Source organism: Pteronotus mesoamericanus, unplaced genomic scaffold (assembly GCF_021234165.1).
Source record: "Pteronotus mesoamericanus isolate MK-2021 breed Mesoamerican mustached bat unplaced genomic scaffold, CSHL_Meso_final scaffold_31, whole genome shotgun sequence".
NCBI lineage: Eukaryota > Metazoa > Chordata > Mammalia > Chiroptera > Mormoopidae > Pteronotus > Pteronotus mesoamericanus.
Window position 1 is genome coordinate 21924917 of NW_026555312.1, and position 23333 is coordinate 21948249.

Sequence of the window (23333 nt, forward strand, 5' to 3'; positions counted from 1 at the left end):
AAGCTGCTGATAGAGCAGACTGAGGAAGTGAGAGCAATATTGATCAATCTCAGTGTTTTGGGCTTGGAATTAGATATCATGGACATGGGCATAAGACCTTTGTATTTAGGACAAATTGTCTGTTCTCTTTTTCCTTACTGGACCTTGATCCCAAAGTTCTACAGGCCCTTCTTAAAGAAAAAAAATCAGCAACAAAAGCCACTTGACAGAGGCTTGGCTATTTTTAGGGCTATTGTTATGACAACTCTGGCTTCCAAAAGAATTATTGAGGAAAAAAAGGCCACCTCTCTGAAATCGACATCAAGTTGTTAAGGCAACAAGACCAAAATTAAATCTAGAAATGTGTGTTCCCACTCCCTCTACCTCCACCTTATTATCTACGTTCAGTTAATTTTGCCAAATAACTGAACTCACGGCTACCGCTGTGTCTCTGCTGTCTCCTCCCAAGGTTCTCAAACAACAATCAACGAGAGGTGTGGATTTGAAAGATGGCATGGTTGATTATATTTGTGTGTAGGATACATTAGTGTGTCTGTGGGTTTGTGTGCAATTCTGGAAACAATTCATCAAATTTCTCCCGGAATTGTTTGCCAGGTTTAACCACAGACGTAGGAATCCCTTATCCAAAATGAAGGCTGGGCGTCACGAAAATGTTAGTGGCACTTGTTAGATTTCAGCAGCAGAGATTGAAGGGAGGACAGTCCAAAGGAAAGACACAGCACTTACAAAGGCTCAGGGGTAAGGAATTACAGGATATGTGTAGTTAGCTAGAGCACACATAGAGCATGGTTAGGAGAATAGGGAGAAGTGGGGTTTAAGAAATAGTGAAGGCATTTGGAAATCTTTAAGGGCCAAGTTTGTGAACAGAGGAATGAGTGACATGTAGAGTGGAGATTTACCGCAAGAGTAAATCACAGGACGGGACAGGCAGAAGTCACATCAGCAGTTGAGGAAAGGCTGGTAGGAAGGGGTGAGCTGGAATTCTGACTGTGAGAACAGCAATGAGAGGGCAGAAGGGAGGACATCACCCTGGGCAGAAGGATTTACAGTGGTTTCTCAGCCAACGACTTAAGGTGGGGGTCGTGGAAGGGGGGCTGTGGTGGAGGCAGCTGGGAAGGAAGCCTAGTGGGAAAAGGAAATTTGGAGGGAAGAGCTGGTTGGGGTGCAGATCATGTGTTCTAACCTGAGAAGTATTCAGCAGACAATGAAAGAGATGAGTGTCAGAGATTCATCTACATCATCATAACCCAATGAGAAGATAAGCCTTCTAATGGAATCATCAGAAGGGAAAGGAGAAGGGCATTGAGTATGAGATTGTTAGTCTGGTGGTTGCAGGACCTAACCTGGGTGAGAGGGTGAGATGGGAGACAGCTTGTCCAAGACAGCTGTGTCTGCTACCTCCCAGAAGTCAATGGGAGGGTTTTAGCTATTTCCCCCTCAAAACAGCTGAGCTAAAGTGCTGGAAAAAGCCTTGAGCTTCACACACTTTGTGACCCAGCTTCCGTCTGGCCGATGGAACATCTTAAGTCCTCAGGGGACATGCCTGAAAGCAACTTAGTAGAAGGGGCGATGTAGGGACAATGGAGTCAGTCAGGCTCCCTCACCTGGATGTCGGCGACTGTGACTCAGCAGTGTTCGTACAACCACGATAAGGGCCCGCTTGCACAGAATCAAGTTCTGTTGTATAACCAGTGCTGTCACATATTGGCACCCCGCCAGCTTTGTGTTTACTTAGTATATAAGGGATTCGGGACTTTCTGCCAGTGTGGATCGCCCCACCACAGAACAAAGACATGCCAGACATCCCCACGGCTCCGCTTATTTTCTTCTGGCTGCCCGAATCCCGCGACAACCTGCCCAGTCTTGAACGCTTGCGGGACAGGCGATGAGTTATGTGAACACACTTTCACATGAATTGAATTCCCCTCATTTGAGCTTCTGCAAAATGAACTTTTACTTTTAAATACTACATTTTATTTCACTAATATGAACTCAGCTGGGTGGAGGAAGACTGTGACTTGAAGGGTTATTCTCAGCAGTGCTTTTCTGGAGGGCTGGGCTGGTCCGGAGGAAGGGATCCCAGAGGCCCTGCGTGTGAAGTTAATGCTTCCACCAGAGCCTCACTGGATCCCAGATCTATGCAAGTCACCTTGGGAGCACTTTAATTATACAGATTTCTTAGTCCAACCAAAGTATCTCAGTTAGGACCTCAAGGAGTAGAGCCCAGGAATCTGATTTTCAACTTTTACCAGGTATCTCTGGGCCAGCTTATTCTGGATCTTTCTTCAGGAATCACTGCCTAGAGACATTACATCCATGCTCTGTAAGAAACAGCAAGTGATTTTCAACAGTTGCACGAAGAAGGGATTTTCTTGGCAAAGCCTCTAAGAATGAGAGTGAAGGCTTGATGAGTGGAAGAAGAAAAAAACATGTTCTAAAACTGTCATTTGTTTTCACTGTGATATTTATTTGTAATATCAAATCACATAAAGCTTCACATAAGATTGGTGCCTTTAGCAGAAGAATTTGGATCAAAAATGGCTGAGAAACTTCACAGCCTGAAATGATGCTACATTTTAGTTATGTAAAATTGATCATGGCAGTTTACGAGGGTGCCACCCCTCTGAGCCTGAGTCCTTTCTTATTTGAGCAGCTATACGAGTGCTGGACAATTGCCAGCTCTGGTGCCCTGTGTTCTTCCTGGAGGGACACTGGAGTCCTTGCATTAATTAGGGAGAACACACAGCATCCTCAGAATCTTAGGTTCCTCAGGGACACCTGACAAAGGAGGGAGGCGCCTCTCTCCCCTTCACACCCTTTCCAAACCCTGGGAAGCCAGGTATGCATTTTCCAGGGACTAATGGAAAAGCATCATGGGAGACCAGCTCAGGAAGCAGTTCTCTTATCTCCAGCAGCAAAACCAAACAGCAACACTCTCAAAGCTGAGAGCCAACATTCGGGCCCACACCTAAGTGGATTTCTCAGTTTTTCTAATTCACAGTCCTCTTCTCTTTTATAAACTTTGGGAAATACAAAGTGAATAATTTTGGCAGTGAGTGGGAAGATCTAGTCTCAGCTCTTTATCTCCTCTGCATCTGTTTTCTCATCTCTAAGTGGGAACTAGTGGTCCTGACCAATTCACAGAGAGCGTCTGGAAGGTCAGAGGGTGCACCAGTCATGGCAAGGGCCAGGACCGGGGTAGGAAACCTGGTATCAGCAGCTATGTAGCAGGTTTCACAACACAAGCCCATCGCCCTGCCCGGAGTGTGTTCTTTCTCCTAACTTTTGAGTGCTGGTAAAGATGTTGCAGTTTTTCCCCAGAGCCATGAGACATCTCATGAACCCAGATTATCAACAAAAGATGGTAGAGCTAATGCTTCTCTCCCTAGCCTAGCTTTTTGTTTTTCTAGATTTAGGATTGTGTCTGCAGTTTCTACCCTTTTCTGTCAGGGAAATTAGCACAGATTCAACCTTTGAGTGTTAGGTGCCAAAGGCTTGGGATTGCAGACAGTGCACCTTCCCAGGGAGCCTCTGGCCCAGTGCCACCTCTGCTTGGGTCTGCACTCTGAGTCTCCTGTGCCTCAGCATCCTTGACCCTACCCGCTGGCCTGGGCTGTGACCACTATGGGCTCCAACCAGTGGTCACCACCCTGCATCCAGCTCTGCCTGCACCCACCCAGAACTACCTCTTTCTTCCACATATGGAGGCCATGGGGATAGTCCTCCTGGAAAGCGCCAGGCCTTTCGATACACCTTTCTTGACTTCTTTTCAGGAGACTCCAGTTCTTGGCCTCCCAAGGTGACCTCTTTTTAGTCCACCACAGTTTTATTTTTTTAACCTCGTGCCAAATTCCCTAATGCTGCCCACCTCACTCTTCATCTGCCCAGTGCTGGGTTCCAAAATTGCTCCAGGGCTCTGCAACCATCTCTCCAACCACAACATGAATTGCCAACCTCTCTGTGGAATTCCTACAAGTAGATCAGCCACATTTCTCCATTTGCCTCTTCTTTCTCCATGTTGCCTTCAAATCTCCTTTTTTAAAACTTCAACAAATGCTTATGGAATAGGTTTTGTGCTAAGGATTGGTGATTGTTCCGCTACCATGCCACACACTTGTACACCTGGTGTTGAGTGTTCTCATTCCACAGACATGTATGGAGAACTTACTATGAATTGGGCACTACGTATACAACGATGGGCAGGACAGCCATAGACCTGCCTTACCTTCCATCCAGGGAAGAAGGCAGTAAAGATAGAAACAAAATGAATAAATTAAAGGATTATGAGTTTTTAAGGAACTGAGAAAGAAACAAAAGGACTAAGGTAGAGAATAAGCTAGTAGTGGGGCTGTCTCCTCTAGATATGGTAGTCAGGGAAGACCTCTTTGAAAAGCGGACATGAAAGCTGGGACTCAGTGAGGAGAAGGAGCCAGACACATAGAAAGGCAGAAGAAAGAGTATGTGCCAAAGGCTTGAGGTAGGAAAGACCTTGGCCTGCTTAGGGAACTGAAAGAAGACAAGCTGGTTGGACTTTAACCAGAGGAGATGAGTGGACTGGTGAAATATTTTAAGAGATTACAATGAACCTTGCATGTTGAGATAAATTATGCAGAATCTTGTAGACTACAATCAAAAGTCTGAGTGTATCCCACTAATGAAATTTACAGTTAGTCCCAGGCATTGTAGGAGGCTTCTTGAAAATGGTCTCCTGTCTGTTTCTCCTGGCCCACCAGGGGCTGGATGTGGCCTTACATTCCTACAGTCACCACGTTGTTTTGACAGCAACTCTGTGCCAGGCCATCAGTCATCATATTAGGTTCCTTTCCCAAGCCCACCCTACACTCATCAGTTTGCACACATATTTTGGCCCAGGTATGTGCTTTTTGGTTCTTTTTTGTTCTGAAATGGAACCATATTACATGCAATTCTTTACAACTTAAAATTTTTTCATTTAGCAATATACCATGGACACCTCTACCAGTTGGTAGATAAGCTACAATGCAGCCTTTTTTACCCTTTGGCTCAGGCTTCCTCAGTGCATCTACCTCAACCATACACTGCTGTCACCCTCAGACTCTCCTCCCCGCAAATATACATTGTGGAAAAACTTTGACATGAGGTTACAAGTGTAACTATAAAAACACATAGCACAGATGTGTCCATTAAACTTTTCCCAGTGAGGCAAGCACACACCATAGTAGATCAGTGGCCTCTGTGAGGTTGCTCCCAGGTTCTTTTCACACACCTTCCCCAGAGTGATTTCCCTCATGCCATAAAGTATGATGAGGTGGTGAGAGGTGGCGGGGGAGAGGGGATTCTAAGCATGTGAAGGATTCCCAATCACACACTCCATAAATCCCCGAGGAGGCTGGCATAGAAAGAGCACAGGTTTGGGATCCAGCCATACCTGGGCACAAATTGTGGTTACTCTGCTGGATGGCCTCATGGGGGTTTCTGAACTTCACTATCAGTTTCCCCATCTACAGGAGGGAGACAGTACCACACAGTGGAATATTGTCTAGCCTTTAGAAAGCAGGAAATCATGCCATATGCTACAACATGGATGAAACTTGAAGACAGTATGGTAAGTGGTATAAGCCAGTCATAAGAGGACAAACACTGTACAATTCCACTCATATGAGGTTCCTAGAGTACTCAAATTCACAGAGACAGAAAATAGAATGGCAGGTGCCAGAGGCTGAGGGGAGGGAAAATGGGGAACTAGTGTTTAATAGGGGCAGTTTGAGTTTTGCATGATGAAAAGAGTTCTGAAGATAGGTATGCTAGTGATTGCACAACACTGTAAATATAGTTAATGTTTCTAAACTGTACACTTAAAAATGGTTAAGATACTAAATTTTCTTATTTACATCACAATTAAAATAAAGGATAAAAAAGGGGGGCTAGTAATACCTACCTGATGGGGTTGGTAGGAGGAGAAGAAAAAAATCATATAAAAACTAGCACAGTGCAGTTCCTCCTCCTCAACACTCTCTCTCTCCCTTACTCCCCCGCTCAGCTGTTTCCTCAGCCTCCCTTGCCAGATTTCTTTATAGCATAGGTGCCAACAGTAAGGAGTCATGTTCAATGACTTTTGTCCTCAGGAGTCTCCTCAGTCTGCATTCTGAAAGATTCTCCCATCTCCTATGTTTTCTTACATTAATTCTTATGCAAAGGGATTTCAAGACACTCTTAGAATAATGGTTCTTAACTTGGGAACATCTGTGCTTCAGTCTCTGGAAACAATTTATTCCTCTAGTCAGACACAGGGTTTTGAGAGTCCAAGTTGACAAAAATGTTCATATATGCAACAAATATTTACAGAGACTCTTCTATGCATGAGCCTCTCTACAGTTAAAACAATAAGATCCCTCACTTTTTCCTAACCTGAACCAGTAGTGGGCTCCTAAATTGTTCAAGAAGTGTGGAAAAGAGCATTGCCTCATATCCAGATCAATTGTTGAAAGGTTTTTTTTTTAATCCTCACCTAAGGATATGTTCATTGATTTTAGAGAGAGGAAGGGGAAGGGGTAGAGAAAGAGAGATAGAGGTAGAGTGAGAGAAACATCAGTTGCCTCCCATATGCTCCTCGACCAGGGACTGAACCAGCAACAGGTATGTGCCCTGACTGGCAATTGAACCTGCACCATTTTTGGTGTATGGGGCAATGCTCCAAACAACTGAGCCACCCAGCCAGGGTTTGAATGCCTTTTTAAAGTCACTCTGGTTCCTTCGCAGCCCTGCCCAGCCCTTCTCCTCCTGCATGAATGTGCTATGGGATCTGACAGTATGTGGACTTCCATGTAATGCTTTGATTTGCTTTCTTTTCCCCCCCATTTTCCAAACTTCTGCAACCTTAATCAATAATTAACACACTTCCCCTAAGATGACAAAGTATGTTTAAAGGACTGTACTTACCTATGCTCATAAATAAGTTTGGGTTTAAGAAGAAAATCAATACATAGCTTTCCTGTCAGGAGGCAGATAAAAGTAAGGGTTTTGTTTTGTTTTAAGATGTGAATAGATTCATCACTTGAAGAATCCTAAAATTTAGACTGGGGGCTATTGAATCTGAGCTGTGTATAATAACACATGATAATGCTTTCTATTTTTACCATAAGAACTTTAAATTTTATAAGGTGTTTTCAGATACATTAACACATTTAATTCTTAAAATAAATGGAGGAGGTATGAATATCCCCTTTTTAAAGAGGAAAAATGGCCTCAAAGAGTTTGAGGTATGTTCAAAGTCACCCAACTAGTACAGGTCAGGGGTGAGTCCCTGAAATAGCCATCTTTTGGCTTCATGTCTTTTCTGCTCTGTTCACCTCATTACTGGGAAAGAGAGAGGTGGATCAGATGAGAGCTATATCTAAGGACTCAGGAAACCCAGAACGTACTGCTCAGGTCAGCATGGAATCAGAGTTGAACTAGAAAGGAGAACACAAGCTTCCCAAAAGCATGGAGAAAAAGGCTGAGCCATGAATGAGGAATTCAGGTTGCAAGACATGTGAACCCTTCAGAGCCTCACAATGGAAGCAAAGACTTCTCCTTGGGACCAACAACCAGATATCATGTAGCATAAAGGCTTCGTCCTAATGGAAAGCTATAGGAGCTAATGGAAAGGCCATGTTCCCAAACTTAGCATGGGAGGAAACATCCCAGAGTCCTCACAAAAAGCCGCAAAGGCAGGGCTGCCTTGTTCTATTAAATTGGAGTTTAACTTCTTAAGCTCAAATAAACAAAACATTCAAAGAACTCAGAGACCCTACCTACATAATACATGTGAGCAATGTAAGGTTGCAGAGAGAATGAGAACCTTAACCTATTCTAACTCCAAAAAATAAAATTTAACTATACTCCCTCAGAATCCATACAAGTCTGCTGAGAAGAATCCTGTTCTTTGGGACAGTTGTGGCTGCCACTTGGGGTCATTCTTTTTTTTCAGTCCTTACCTGAGGATATGTTTATTGATTTTAGAGGAAGAGAGAGCGAGAGAGATTGAGACATCAATGTGAGAGAGAAGCATGGATTGGTTTCCTCCCATACGTGGCGGGGGATCAAACCTGTAACATTCTGGTGCATGGGACAGCACTCCAACCAACCAACCAAGCCCCTGGCAAGGACACCTGGGGTCACTCTTGAAACACAGAGTATTTGTTCTCATTGCAGCCTCTTACCTCACTGATAGGATCTGTGGTGCACTGAGTATAGGAGCATATACTGCCACTTACACTCATGCAGGTCCTGTTCCTGGCCACCGAGAAAGTGCTGCCACCATCGCTGTGTCCCAGTGTCAGGGTAGAAGGAAACAAACTCTTTCTCCACCCCATGCCATACTGACTTGAGCTCACAAGGTTGGAGTTCTTTAGTAACATGGTTCTTTAATACACATGGACACAAACACAGATACTTTCCCCAAGGCTCGCTTGGCTGTCCCCCAAACTCCACAGGTTCTCAGGTTTTGAGACCTTTTCTCCTAATAGCACTAATCACTTTTTTTGACCCAAGATAAATGATATTTCTCTTACGGAAAACTCCCCATTATAAAAGGTCTCATCCTCCTTTAAGAGGTAGATGGGCCTCTCATATCAGAGAGAAGTATCAGAAGAACTGAAAGGTTGGGGCATGGCTGAGGGACAAAGTATTAATAAATTAGCGAGGTGGAAGCTAAGGGATGCCCTAAGAATACAAAGATCTTGCTTTTCTTCCTTGACCAATTTAATTGAGAACCATAACATGGCTATTTCTTAGAATGATGAAGTAGAAGGTTAAAAAAAAAAATCCTCAGATATTCCTAGGTAAGCTGCACATTGCAGAAAAGGCATATAAAGACTCACACCCTCTGCAAGTGAATTTGAACATAACCTGAATCTCACTTTCACACCCCAAGAGGAGTCTATCCTGTGAAACCATAAGAAAGAGTTGCATCTTAAGTTAGGCTCCCCAGAAACAGATCCTGAGATGAGGATTCATGTGAAAATGACTTTTTGAGAAAGGGGTGCTAAGGGAGTGAGGGAGCAAGACAGGTCAGAAGTGAGCCCCTGAAGTAGCCCTAAAATAGGGAAGGGAAGAGGCCCAGACAGGAGGCAGACACAGGTTTCTCTCAGGCTTCGATAACCCCCGCCATCAGATAAGCGGAGGAGTGAAGTGCTGGCCCTTCCTGCTTTCAGACTGTGCAGGCCAGAAAGGCTGCAGTGCCCTGAGGCTATGAAAAAGGAAAGCATCTCATAACCAACAGGCACACAAAAGTGGCACAAAAGAAAATGGATCTGAGCAAAACATTGACATCATCTGCGCCAGGGAGCAAAGATTTCAATTAGAGAGACTCGGTTTCCTCATATAGGAAATGCAATTACTGACCTGCCCTGTTTCCTGATACTTTATCTGTCAACTGTAGAATGTAATAATACCTGCTTCATTGGGTTGCTGTAAGGATTAAATGGACAATTCAAGAAGTGCGCATAGTAAGCACTAAGAAATATCAGCTACCACAATTAGAAGTAAGTATAACAGTAATTTCAACTGGGCCTTGGCTCTGGCTATTTTGCCAAAAGAAACGTGTGACCACACAAGTTCCAAAAATCTTTGAGATCTCTGCCATCTCTTAGCAACTTGGAAAATGTATCTTGAGTTACCTGGATATTACAGGTTTCTACAAAGCAAGAGGAACTCGGACAACACCTATGAGGAATCTAAAAAAACACCTTAAAATGAATGCTTTAGACTGTACACAAAGCATTTACTTAGATAAAATTCAAGCTCAGGTCTATACAGTGGTTTCTGCCCTGTTCATCTCTTTAACTCATTTATGAGGAAGCTTTTAAAGCACTTGATTATGAGCATCAACCTACTACTAGGTTAGCCCACAACAAGCTAAGTTAGGAGCCATGAGGGAGCTGTTTGTATGACATTCTAATGGCACAAAATGTGATACTTCTCTGGAGAAGACTTGAGAATTAGAGGAAATTAGTCATATTTTCCAAAATGGAGATTTTAACAGTTGTGAAATTATGAGAAGACCTGACTCAACAATTCCAATATTGCAATATGTCACCTAGCTGTCTTGTTACTTAAAATTATGTGATTTAGAAGACAGTAGCTTTAAAAAGAACCCAACCAAGGTTAGAAAGAAATAGGAGATAGGCAGGCAAAGTAAGGGAAAGTATAAAACTGCTGAACATTTACAGAGCTAAGTTTAACAATTCTGGGCTCATTTAATACATTTCTTTTTTTAAATAGCACATTGAAAAGGCATGTTTATCCTCTCAGGGTGTTATATGTTGGGAATGCTCTCATTAAACAGTGTTTTTTTAAAAAACCTACAATACTGAATCTGAACTGGATTTAATATGTAGCTAAATATTGAAATGAGTCACCCCTTTCGACTCCCTTTTGAAGGGTTAAAAAAAGATGAATAGACTTTCACTGGACAAAGATGATTAAACCAATTCAACACCACCCTTGTGTTATATTTTTCTAGCCTCTCCATTAGGTTACTCCTCATTAACTACCCTAAATGAGCTGCAAATAATGATCAGGTCCTGCCTTTTATTAGGCCATTAGTAAGCTTGTGTCTCTTGAGGTGTTTTCCATGGGGGTGGTGAAGAGTTTGAAATTTTTCGAGCACACTCTTTAGGTTCCTCTTATGCTCAACAACATACATTTGCAAGATGATTGACCATGGTTAGGAGGAAGCTAAAAGACTCCAAAAGAGATGGTTCTAATGAGCTCTGTCTCATTAACATGGTACGCTAATTAGGCACCTAGCCAAACAAATGGAACACTGGACAAGTTTGAAGAGATATAAATAGCTCCATGAAATGTTATATAAAAGGCTAGAAGTGGTATTATTCCTTCAAGAATGAAAAGAATCACCGAATAAAATAAGCACTAGAATTTATAATCGGAAATGGTAAAGAAAATAGGGTAGGTGTTATAGTTAAGGAATTATTGCCACTACATCTAACTGAATTCCAAAATACACACATCCTCTCCTATGATGAGAGATCCCAGGCTTATTCCAGATACTTAGGAAAATGTATTTAATTCAACCCAAAGAAGAGAATTCCAATATGTTCACTTCAGAAACTACTCGCTCTTCATACACTTTGAACAAAACATTTCTCCCAAATTGATGTACAAATTAAACACAATTCCAATTAAAATTTCATTAAGACTTCGCATGACCTTGAAAAATTCATTTGAAAAGTTATCTGGACGAACAAAGCAAGAAAACTGGACCAACCAGATATTTCAAAGATGGAGTAATTAGAAAGAAAAAAATGGTGGTATTTGTATCAGAAAACACAAATAGATCAATGGAATGGAATAAGAAGCTTGGAAACAAACCCAAGTTAAATGTGGGGATTTGTTCTATTATAAAAGTAGCATTATCAGCCTGTGAGGAACACAGCATGAAGAAATATGTCTACCTAATGATGTAAAAAATTACAAATCTAAATTAATTAAAAATCTAGATATGAAGATTAAAACTATAAAGCAAATATAAAATTTATTTTTAAAAAATATTGTGATATTAGGATGAATGGATAGATTTTTTTATACTCCAAATCCACAAAGTGAAAAAGCTGTTGACTAAAACTTAAAGATTATTCAATGTAGAATATCACAAAGTTAATATATAGGTTACAGATTGTAAGAAAAGTTATGCAACATTTCAAATGGATTGAGGATTAATATAAATAATTCACAAAGAATCCCTACAAATTAAAAAAAAAGTTATGTAAAAATATATATAGGAAACTCAATTTTAAACATCCAATGGATGTGAATAAATAATTAAGAAAAGGAAGAAACATAAACAGTTAATAAGCATATGAAGAAATACTCAACTTCATTCAATAATAATCAGAGATATATGCACTAAAACAACTTGATGCCCATTCTACTGGGAAAAATATAGACATTGGTATATAACAAAAGTTAGTGCTGATGTTGATATATAGGAAACACATGTACTACTGGTGTGAGAGAACAATGGTTATAGTGTATTAGATTATTGTTCAAAAATATTCACTACCTCTTTACCACTTTCAGAGGAGGGATATATTTCTCCTCCCCATTGGGCTTAGCCATGTGACCCAATTTGGTCTCACAGTGAGCTTCCCTGTGAACTTCCTTGCTGCTGAACTTTAAGCTTGGCCATATGACTTTCTTGGTCAACAGTATTTTAAAAGAAGAGACTTGGGCAGAGGCTTGAAATGTGCTTTCTTGATTGGGCTTTATCTTTTGTGCTTCTGCCATTGCCATGAAAAGAATATGCATTAGCTAAACATACCAGTCCAAGGATGATGAGAATAGAACAGACCTGAACCCAACCTGAAGCTTAAAGCCATCCTAGCTAAACTCCCAGCTGATTCATAACAAATTATTGTTGTTTTAAGTCATCGAGCTTTGGGACAGTTGGTTTCACAGTATAATTTTGGTAACAGCTAACTGACATATTGATGTAATATTTAGTCATTACTTAGTAAAATGTAAATAGCACATATGCTGTGTAACAGAAATTGCCACACAGGCGCCTCTACTCTACCTTGTTGGCAGAGAATACATCATAGTCTGGGTATTGCAGAGAAACAGAATCAGTAGGTTGTCTATGTGTAAACAGTCAATTTGTTTGTATTGTAAGAGATTGGCTCCCAAAGTTCTAGAAGCTGAAAAGTTCCATGATTTGCTGGGTACAAGCTGGAGGCTCAGGAGAGGCAGGAGTTGAGTCCCAGTCTAGGTCTGAAGGCCTAAGAACCCGAGAGCTGATTGTGTAAGTTCCAGTCCCAGTGCAGAAGAGCAATGTCTCAACTTGAAAACAGGCAGAGAAGCAAATTCTTCTTTACCCAGCCTTTTGTTTTAATTAGGCTTCCACCAGATTAGATGAGGCCCAACCACACTGGGGAAGGTGATCTGCTTTACTCAGTTTACTAATTCAAACATTAATCTTCTCCACAAATACCCTCACAGACACACTCAGAACAATGTTTAAACAAATATCTGGGCACCCTGCGGTTCAGTCAAGTTGACTCATAAAATTAACTTTCACTTCTCCCCATCTTGGGGACAAGAACTGAAGACATTAGCTTTCCTACTCTCTATTGCAACATAAATGAATGCTAGTCAACCAGACCCAAGGGAATATCTACTAAAGGACTTGCGGTAAAAGTATTCTTCTATACTAAAATAGATGCATGGGAGGCTTCACCTTCTTTTCCTTCACAGATGTGATCATAACTGCATGTGATACCCAGAGCTGCTACAATCAATGGTAACCACTGGGGACAATCTCATGAACTCATGGCAGGGAATGTCCAACTTAGGTGTCTCTGGCCCACACCGGCATAAAGAGTTGTCTTAGGCCACATTGAATACACAAATACTAAAAAAAACTGATGATCAAAAAAAGGTTTTAAATAAATTTATGATTTTTTGGGGCCACATTCATAGCCATCCAGGGCCATGGGTTGGACACTCCTTGAAGATGATGGCAGAGCAGAAAGAAGGAACACGACCTGGGTCTTTGGTTACATCACCGAGCTGTTAATGCTTTCTCTAGAATTCTTGTTATATGAAACAATTTAAGTTCTTAAGGCTTAAGACACTTTTAAGTAAGAATGCTAAAAACATCCTTAATTATCCATGAATTGACCCAATGACAGGTATTATGTTCATTACAACATTGTTTTGAGGTAGCAAATACTTAGAGACCTCTGAGGTGTCACCACTTGAAAATGAACAAGTAAAATGCCTACAACAATAATTAGAAGTAGTGAACTATATTTACATAAGAAATTTGAGTAAATCTCAAAAACAAAGACTGTAGAAATAAAAGTAAAAAATGAAATGCGATCTATAACACAATGACATTTATACAAAGAATGAAAACACATAAAATAGAATTTCAAATTTTCCAATAAATGTTGAAAACATTAGAGTACATTCTTAAGTGGGGAGGATTTACTTTCAAGCTCATTCATATGCTTATTAGCAGGATTCAGTTTTTTGTGGGCTTTTGGACCGAGGGCCTCAGTTCTTCTTCGGCTGTAGCACAGAAGCCTTCTTGCTATCTGGGTCTCTCTGTAGAGCAGGAAGCTCACAGCACAGCAGAGGGAGGGAGGGAGGGAGGAAGGAAGGAAGGGAGTGGAAGAAAATGTGTCCAAGATGGAAGTCACAGTCCCATATTTGCCATATTCTACTTATTAGAAGCAAGTCACTAGGTCCTACCCATATTTAAGGGCACAATATTACAGAAAGGCATGAGCACCAGGAGATGGAGATCACAGGGACCATTCTAGAAGTTCTCTACCACAGCCCTAAGTACCTAGGGCTCATCATTTACCATGAACTGAAGAGTGTGATTAATTCAACTTTGTATACCTGAGGTCCAAAATGAAAGTAAAATCTAGTGGGAAAATAAAGCCACTGTGGCTTTGACATTTGTATACTTGGAGATCAAGTTGTGGCTAATTCACATTAAATAATACCTAACAGGCTGAGTAGTTTTTTAGGTCAAAATGTTGGCTTTAAATATATAAATATTAAGAAGCACAGAAAAAAAAAATCACAGCTTTATTACATAACATCAATATAAAGAGATAGAAGGAAAAAGGTGCCTATCAGTATAGCTTCTATTGCAAAGAGCAGCTCCAATCTAGATTTAAAATACTATTTTATGTACTAAAACTCTTTGATGGAGATTTGAGTAATTTTATAATAGGAGGAAACTTTTAACTTTCATTTAACAGGTGGAGAATTAGAGGCCCAGATGGCTGGTGACTGACCTCAGGCCATGGCAGTCAGTGCTGCCTTTGGTCAAGCAATTCTTTATTGGGCAGACTCTCCTGCCAGAGTGACAATGTGATTGTTCTGGCTCTCAAACAGCCTTTGATCAGATTCTAAATGGGCTAGCCTTGGCACAACCTTCCTTCTGCTCCCAAGAACTTTGCAACAAAGAGTTAACTGCATTGCACTGTTCCATATTTAAGTTCTGTCTCTGCTAACAAGCAAACTTTCAACAACAGTCTCCATGTTCTTTCTCAAACCTGAGCAAAGCTTCTTTTATTTTGTTTCAACACTATTTTCCTAAAGCTCTCTCATCCTTTTTATGCTCTTCATCACAGTGTGAGTCCATGAAAAATTAACACCTCTGTTCAGTAGGGAAGATAGTGCCTTTTAAAAGAATGTTCTGGCAAACCCAACACCAAGCAGATCTGCCTTAGGAAAGTACAATGTGTAACTGAAGCTCCTGTGTAGAGTGTGTATCTCATGCACTGTGACAATTACATTAGCTTCTCTTTGTTTCCTTTACCATCCTTCATTTTTTTATTTTATATTATAGCACATTTTGGATCTTTGAACTTACAAAATTAAGATAAATCACTGTAAATATGAAGGAGCCATTTTACTTTTTTGGACTCCATGGCCAGTGAGGGAAAACTGGCATCTCCAAGTTCATATTCTCCAAGTAAAATGGCATTTGCAGTTGCTGAATAGAGCAATTGAGTTTTATGAGTAAGACATTTGTTCATACCAAGGAGCTTAAAATATCAGTGCCAATTAGAAAAATATGCAATGGAATGAGTGGATCCAAGAGCTCATCAATGTCATGAAAGTTCTAGCTAAAGATCACGGCTGGTGTAACATTTGATGAAAATTAAACTTGTGTCTCTTCTTTAAGCTAAAACTATAATTTTTCAGTTATAAGTAACCATTTAGATTAGTATTTTAATTATGTCATATTATGACAGAATTCCTTCAGGTATAATATGTAAGAGTAACCCATCCTAACTTCACTTAGTGAAGTTAAGTGAGGTCAATATTCTCCATTGCTATGCCCATTCCTCTTCACTGGTCCATCTTTTTGACTTATCTCACTCCAGATTCATGCCTGGTAGACATCATCTTATAAAATCACAAAATTAACAGGTAGCTCAACAGCTTTTCAGATAGAAGAGGACATGGTCAAAAAAGGCAGACAGTGGTTACTGCTTATAGAGGAAATTATCCAAGTGAATTAGCTTTTCATTGCCTTCATGTTCCTCTTTCATCCCTCTGTAGCAGAGCCCACTGGACCCAGCAAGTTATCTATCTATTCCAGTTGTGCTCTCTCTGCTTCAATAGCCTAGATAGCTCTTAAAGTCTTAGTCCTCAGAATCAAGATAGATAGCTGGTTCGGTAAATAGTTTTCACTTTGCTCATAATCCTTACCTTTCCACCACTGCTTCTAGGTCTGATATTCTGTATATCCCAGTACCTAGCTCCAATGACACTCAAATTTATGTCAGTTCTTGGTTTTGAAACACTATCTCACTCCTTAAATCCTCTTCAAAGGTGACAATAGCCCCGGATCTTCAAATAAATGGAATAAAATATATAGAATTTGTAAGTCAGCTTCACACATGAACATGCAATGTTACCTTCTAACAAAACATTTCATCTGCCCACCCCCTTCTTCCCTAAGTATTTCAGGTAATAAAATGAATGAGCATAGGACATTAATTTCCACAGGGTATATGCATTTTGAAAGTTTTCATTTTTTTTATTTTTTATTGTTATTCTATTACCATTGTCCCAATTTATCCCCCTTTGCCTTACTCTGTACAGTCCACCCCCCACTCCCACAGTAAATCCCATTCTGAGAGATTTTAAAACAACAGTGATAATAACTATGGATGTTTGGTGAAACAGAGAAGTAATCAAAAAAACTCTAAAAAGTCCTCTCTTCCCCTTTCCAAAGTTGTTCTTTGGCTGAACTCAATCTCTCAGAATCAGATCCAGCCACACTCATCCTCTTATATGTGCCTCAAGCAGTCTGTACAGAAAGAACTCATTAGCCACCAGCTTTATAAGATGCAAAGTGTAAGATGTCTGATAAAAAAGCTAATATAACCCAGTGCTACACAAATGGAGGTATAGAATTCAGAGCCCAAAGGATAATAATTATACAGGGTGATCTAGAGAGGCGTGTTACAGGTAGGAGGGGGGAAAAACATTTAAGATACAATTTTAAAAAATGGTTCTTTAGTTAAAAACTATTCTGCTCTAAATCACTGCAAGATTTAATAGAAACTCAAAGGGAATGATACACTAATGGATTCTCAAAAAAAAAAAACCATGTTATAATTGAACCATCTTATTCCTTGGCACACAAAATAACTGGTCTGACCTCACATGGAGTATTATGTTTGTCCTGGAACCATATTTTAAGAGGGACAATGACAAACTAGAATACATTCAGACTAGGGAAACCTATTCTACAAACTATTTCATATGATAAATGGTTGAAAGAAGTGGTGATCTATATCCACCAGTGAGGAAAATAAGATAGCTGCCTAAAACAATAGGAGTGGTTAGCAAGTGGGACTAGGAATTACGGAAGAATGGTTTAGAACATTAATCAAGTGAAAAGCCCTAGTCAAATAAATGCAAATTAAAACAATAGTGAAATACTATTTCCACATTCCTGCACTGCAGCAAACTGAGTTATACACACACATGTATTTATTTTTTCAATGGAAATGCCTAGTGCTTATGTAGGGTGGGAAAATGTTTTCAGGTAGTCCATTTGGAAGTAAGAATCAAAAGGCTTAAAACTATACATACCTTCCCACCAATGTTTTCACACCTAAGAATTTATCTTAAGGAAACAACAAGAAATGTTTTCGAAGACTTTTGCAAATGTGTTGATCAAAACATAAATTATGCTTACAAAAAAATTGGGTCAATACCTAAATACCCAATAAAAATCTTTAAATTTTCTACACTAATATTTCCATAGTATTCAAAATGGCAGTCACTGCTATGTATTCTCCTCAACAGTTCTATGAAGAAGATATTATTCTCCCTACTTTATAGATGAGAAAATTGAAATGCAAAGATGTTTAATTGTTCAAGGTTTCACAAACAAAAATACAGTAGAGCTGAAATTCCAAAGTAGTCATCCTGGCCCCACACTCTATACTCATAACCAATGCATTAGGATTAGGTTGATTAAAAAGTCATGGCATGTCTTAACATGGAATACCATTTTTCAAAATGAAATGAGAAAGTAATATGATGAGCCCACTGGTATTAATTAGCAAAATCCACCTTAACCCCCTTTTAAGAAAACCAAGGCCATATTTGCCTCAGTCTCCAGGCTCCTCTCTGTTCTCCAGTGTTTTCAATGCCTCCCTCCAGCATCCTCCCTGCTCCTTGAGGTGGGACTTCTCCGGGCCAGCAGGTCAGCCCGCTAGAGTGGTGGGGAGCTCACTTCCAGGCTCTGGCCCTCTTTTGCTCTCCTCTTCCAGCTGCTATTATTGCAATGAGTCAGTGAATAACAGTTATTATGAAACATATTTTTTTTTACATTCCTCACAAAAATGTTTTCAGTAAATTCATAATTTAAAAGTTATTCAAGGGTTAATTTTTCTTTTCATTTTAGAGTAATTAGGGGAAAAATTGGGTAGTGGATGTGATTTCTAAGAGGAAATTGTAAAAGAACTCAGGTAAAGCTCAGGCAACTTTGAAAAGAAATCCAAGTTTTGCATCTTTCCCCTGTCTTGTGGAATAGTCCCTTGCTTTGTTGTAGAGACCAATAAGAAACACATTGGATAACAAAATCACGATTAACAATCATTTCTCCTGTATCAGAAAGGATCTTGTCTGAACTTTTGACTCAGTTGTAAATACAAGTGCATGTTTGTAATTCATGCTATTTTTCTCCACAACTTCTCATTAAGAGTTAGATAAAAACATAAATTACCAGTGGAAGGTGTTATAAATCTTTTATTAATATCAGGGGGATAAAAATATATAGATGAAATTGCTTCAGATAGTGCAAAGAAGTTTGTCATAACAAAAAAGGTATTATATCAGGAACTCTTCTGTTTTTTCAGTATTTCCCAAAATCTGCCAATTTGATGGATAGAGAGCCTGTGAGAGCTGATGAGAGCTAGGGTCACCCTGATCTTCTCATTCCTTTAGCTCGAACAGTATCAAGATTTGTGGACTGCCTTATATCCTGCCAAAGGTTTAAGTGACTTCCCAGGGGAATCCCACTCCCATGGCGACTTCTGGCTGTAAGCCCTCATTTCTGCTGAATTCACTGTGAATATGAATCCTATAATAGTCTGTGTGTGCTCTTCCCATCCTATACCAAATCAATTCAGACATGGAAATAACCACCCTGTGTTCCTTCATTTTCACAAATACAAACGAAACTCACCAAGAAAGCAGATAAGTAAAACCTATGTCACACCAATACTCGATGTGGCAGAATTTACTAGAAGTTGAGGAAAATCAAAGGAAATTATATCACAGTAATGCAAACAACAGAAACTGAATAGAGTATTACCTTGTTCCCAAACCACATTTGGTCACCTGGTCATGGATCCTTCACTGGTCACACCAACATATGTAAGTATCAGCCCCTCCGCTTCTTGCTAACTTCCTTCTCTTTGTTCTCTCCTCTCAACCCCTCTCAGTGTTAAGCTAAGAAGGATTTACTTCTAGCTTATGATCCTAGTGAACAATAGAATATTTAGCTCTTTTACTCTCTTTTCTCCTGTCAACCTCATGTAATTTAATGTTTTAAACAAAGACATTTCCCTCGACAGGAATGCTAATGTTTCTATTAAAAAGTGTTTTTATAATGCCATTTCAATCTTAGTCATAGAATCTCAGAAGTTATTTGGACCAAGACTTTTATCTTAACAGTTGAGAAATCCCTAAAAATGAAGCCTAAATGAGTGACTCTAAAGCCTCACACCTGAGAAATGACAGCTAGCAGGAAGACCCCATTCTTCTGATTCTGTCTGTTGTGTTTTCCATCACTGGCACAAATACCAAAACATCTCAATATTAACTGACATTAACCAGTGGAGGAAAGCATTAAATTCTATGTATTTATTTAGTGCATTGCAAGAAATTAGGACATTTAATACACAACCAGTCTCAGAAACTTTTAATCCTGAAGTGTTTTTTAACACATATTTATGCTAAATGTCAACTTTGTTATCAAGGATTCAAAATTAAGTAAAATGTCTTTGTCTGGCTTCTAGATTCTCTGGTTCATGGTCCCAAATTACCTTTCCTAACCTCTGCTAGTAAAGACCATCTACATGCTGATGACTCGCACATTTAGGCATCTCCACTCCTGACCTCTGCAGCACACTCCATGCCCGTGCACTAAATGCTTTCTTTACCAGCCAAGCTGACTGGTTGACTACCAGGCAAAACGGAATCCTTGAATGTTTTCTTGGCATATGTTTCCTTACATAGTTCCTTATTCAGATACGCCATTTCAGTAAATATCAATAGCATCACAACTGTCCAGTTGCTCGGGCCAAAAATCCTCAGACTTTGATTTGGCCTGAATCAAAAAACTGTTTGATTGGGCTCCTCTTTCAGAATCCATTCTGAGTCCATCCCCTTCTACGTCCACCATAACCACCCCATCCAAGCTCTCGTGGTATCGTGACTAGACTTCTCACATAACCTCCTTACTACTTCCTGTCTCTATTCCTGCCCCTTGTCTATTATCCACAAGGAAGCCAAAGGACCTTTTTAAAAACACAAATCACATCAGAGTAATTTCCTACACCAAAGCCTCCAGTGTCTTTGCCTGAGATTCAAGACAACCACCAAGTTCTTCCTAGAGCGCACGGCGACCTGCTTCATCTGGGCCTGCATTTCTCTTCATGGTTAAATACATTAACCTCTTCCTTTACACATTTTGTATCTTGTTTAAGAAACCATTCCTACTGCAAGAACAAAAGGGCATTTCCTTAAAATTTCTTCTAATCCACTTGGAATTGATTTTGGTATATGGTGTAACAAATGGAACCAATTTCATTTTTTCACATAATAAACAATTACCTCCATGTCATTAATCCTACTGAGGAAATCACACTTCTGTAAGTGCAGTCTGTTTCTGGCTCTCAATTCTCTGTTCCTTTGGCCTATTCTTCTGTATGTCTGAGCCAACACTGGCATTACAATAGTGATTATAGCTTTACACTAAATTTTGGTGTCTGATAGGCAGTTTCCCCCACCCTAAACTTTTTCTTCTGCAGGAGTATCTTGGTTATTTTTTTCATTTCTGCTACTCTCTTGGGCTTCCATTATTTTAACATAAGTAGGCTCTCTCATTCATTAATTCTTAACCTTTGTTCTTTTCTCATATAATCACTTCGATTTTCCTGAAATTATTTCTTTAACTTCATTCTTTAGTTTTGGTATTTATTATTTTCATTCAGATTCTGGTTTATGTCTCTCTGAGAGTAATTCTTTGACATTATTCTAGACATGCTTTAAGGACCAATACATGTCAATTTTTTCAAATGCTACACTTATTCTTGAGGAGAGAATTTATTCTCCAGTTAATGGGTACAGGATTCAATATATACCATTTAGTCAAATTGTTAACTATGTTTTCAAAACTTTTCTACCCTTATTTGTGTCTTCTTAACCAATCAAATACTATAGAGGTAGTTTGAAATCTCCCAATATGACAGAGGATTTACCTATTTCTCTTTGAACTTGTGTGGATTTTGCTTTCTATATTTTGTATCTACTTTATTAGTGCATGTAAATTTATACTTGTTATGTACTACTGGTGAACTGAATCTTTTAATATTTCATATTTAACCTCTATATCTTTAATAGTTTTTGTCTTTTGATTGATTTGAATATAGGTACTATGGGGTACTTTGTTTTGTTGTTGTTTGCAGTTATTTTGTTTTGTGTTTTGGCCTGATTTACCATTTTACTCTTAAATTTTCTATGTCCCTCATTTGTAGATTTATTGTTTCTAAAGTCAAATAGCTGGATTTTGTTTTTAACCTAATCTGATTAAATTTGTCTTTCAGTTGGTAAGTTTAATTCTCTATATCTATTGCAATTATGAAATGTTTGGACTTACTGCAATCATTTTTGCCATATTACCTGTGCTCTCTAGTTATCCCACATTTTCCATGCTTCTTTTCCCTCCCTTTATGCTTTTGGATTGATTGAACTTTGCTTTTCTGCCATCCCCCCCTTAGGCTATCATTCCCTTTGCTAATTTGAAAGTTGTAAACTCTATTTTTATTCTTTTCAGTGATCACTCTTGATATTTTACCATGTAAACTTAATAATGACAAGAGTTAGTAAAATTTCTATTCCCTTACCTGAACTGACATTTTTCCAAAGACCAATAGACATAGGAAAAGATGCTCAACATCACTAATCGTCAGAGAAATGCAAGCCAAAGCAATAGTAAGATATTATTTCACACATGTTAGAAGGGCTAATATCAAAAAGACAAGTGATAACAAGTGTTAGTGAGGATGTGGAGAAAAGGAACCCTTGTGCACTATTGGTGGCATTTTAAATTCATACAGCCACTAAAGAGAACAGTATGGGTATTCCTCAAAAAATTAAAACTACATTTACCATATGATATAGTATACCTACTTCTGGGTACATATTCAAATAAAAAAGAAATCACTATCTTAGATATATCTGCGTCCCATGTTCATTGAAGCATTATTCACAATAACCAAGACATGGAAACAACTCAAGTGTCCTAAGTGTCTATGGGCAAATAAATAAAGAGAACATGATACATACATACTCACACACGAAATAGAATTTTTTCAGCCATAATAAATAAGGAAATCCTACCATTTGTGACAGCATGGATGAACCTTGAGGGCATTAAGCTAAGTGAGACAAGTCAGACAGAGAAAGACAAATACTGTATGATCTCAGTATATGTAGAATCAAAAAAGAGCCACATTCATAAAAACTGAAAGTAGAATGGTGACTGCTAGGGTTTAAGGGTAGAGGGGAAATGTTGGTCAAAGAGTGCAAGCTTCCAGTTATAGGATGAGTAATCTTATATAATCATCTGGGGATCTAAACATACAGCATGATGACTATGGTTGGCTAGCACTATGTACTAAAGGTTTCTAAGGGACTAAACCTTAAACATTTTCTTCACCAAAAAAAAAAAAATTATAATTATGTGAGGAGATGAAAATATTAACTAACCTTATTGTGATAATAGTTTTGCAATATATACAATACCAATCTTCATGTTGTACACTTTAAACTTATACAATGTTATATGTCAATTATATTTCAATAAAGCTGGAAAAAATCTCTACTCTCCCCTTGAGAAATATAAAAACTTTTACTTCAATCACCTCCCTCTCAAAGTATATGTTACTGCTTTCTTTTATCTTAGTTTTATCTAGTTTTCTAAAACCCCACAAATAAGACATTAATATTATACTCTAAACAGTTCATTACTGAAATTCTTCTGGCATCACTTTTCTTCTTTCTAAAGCACATCCTTC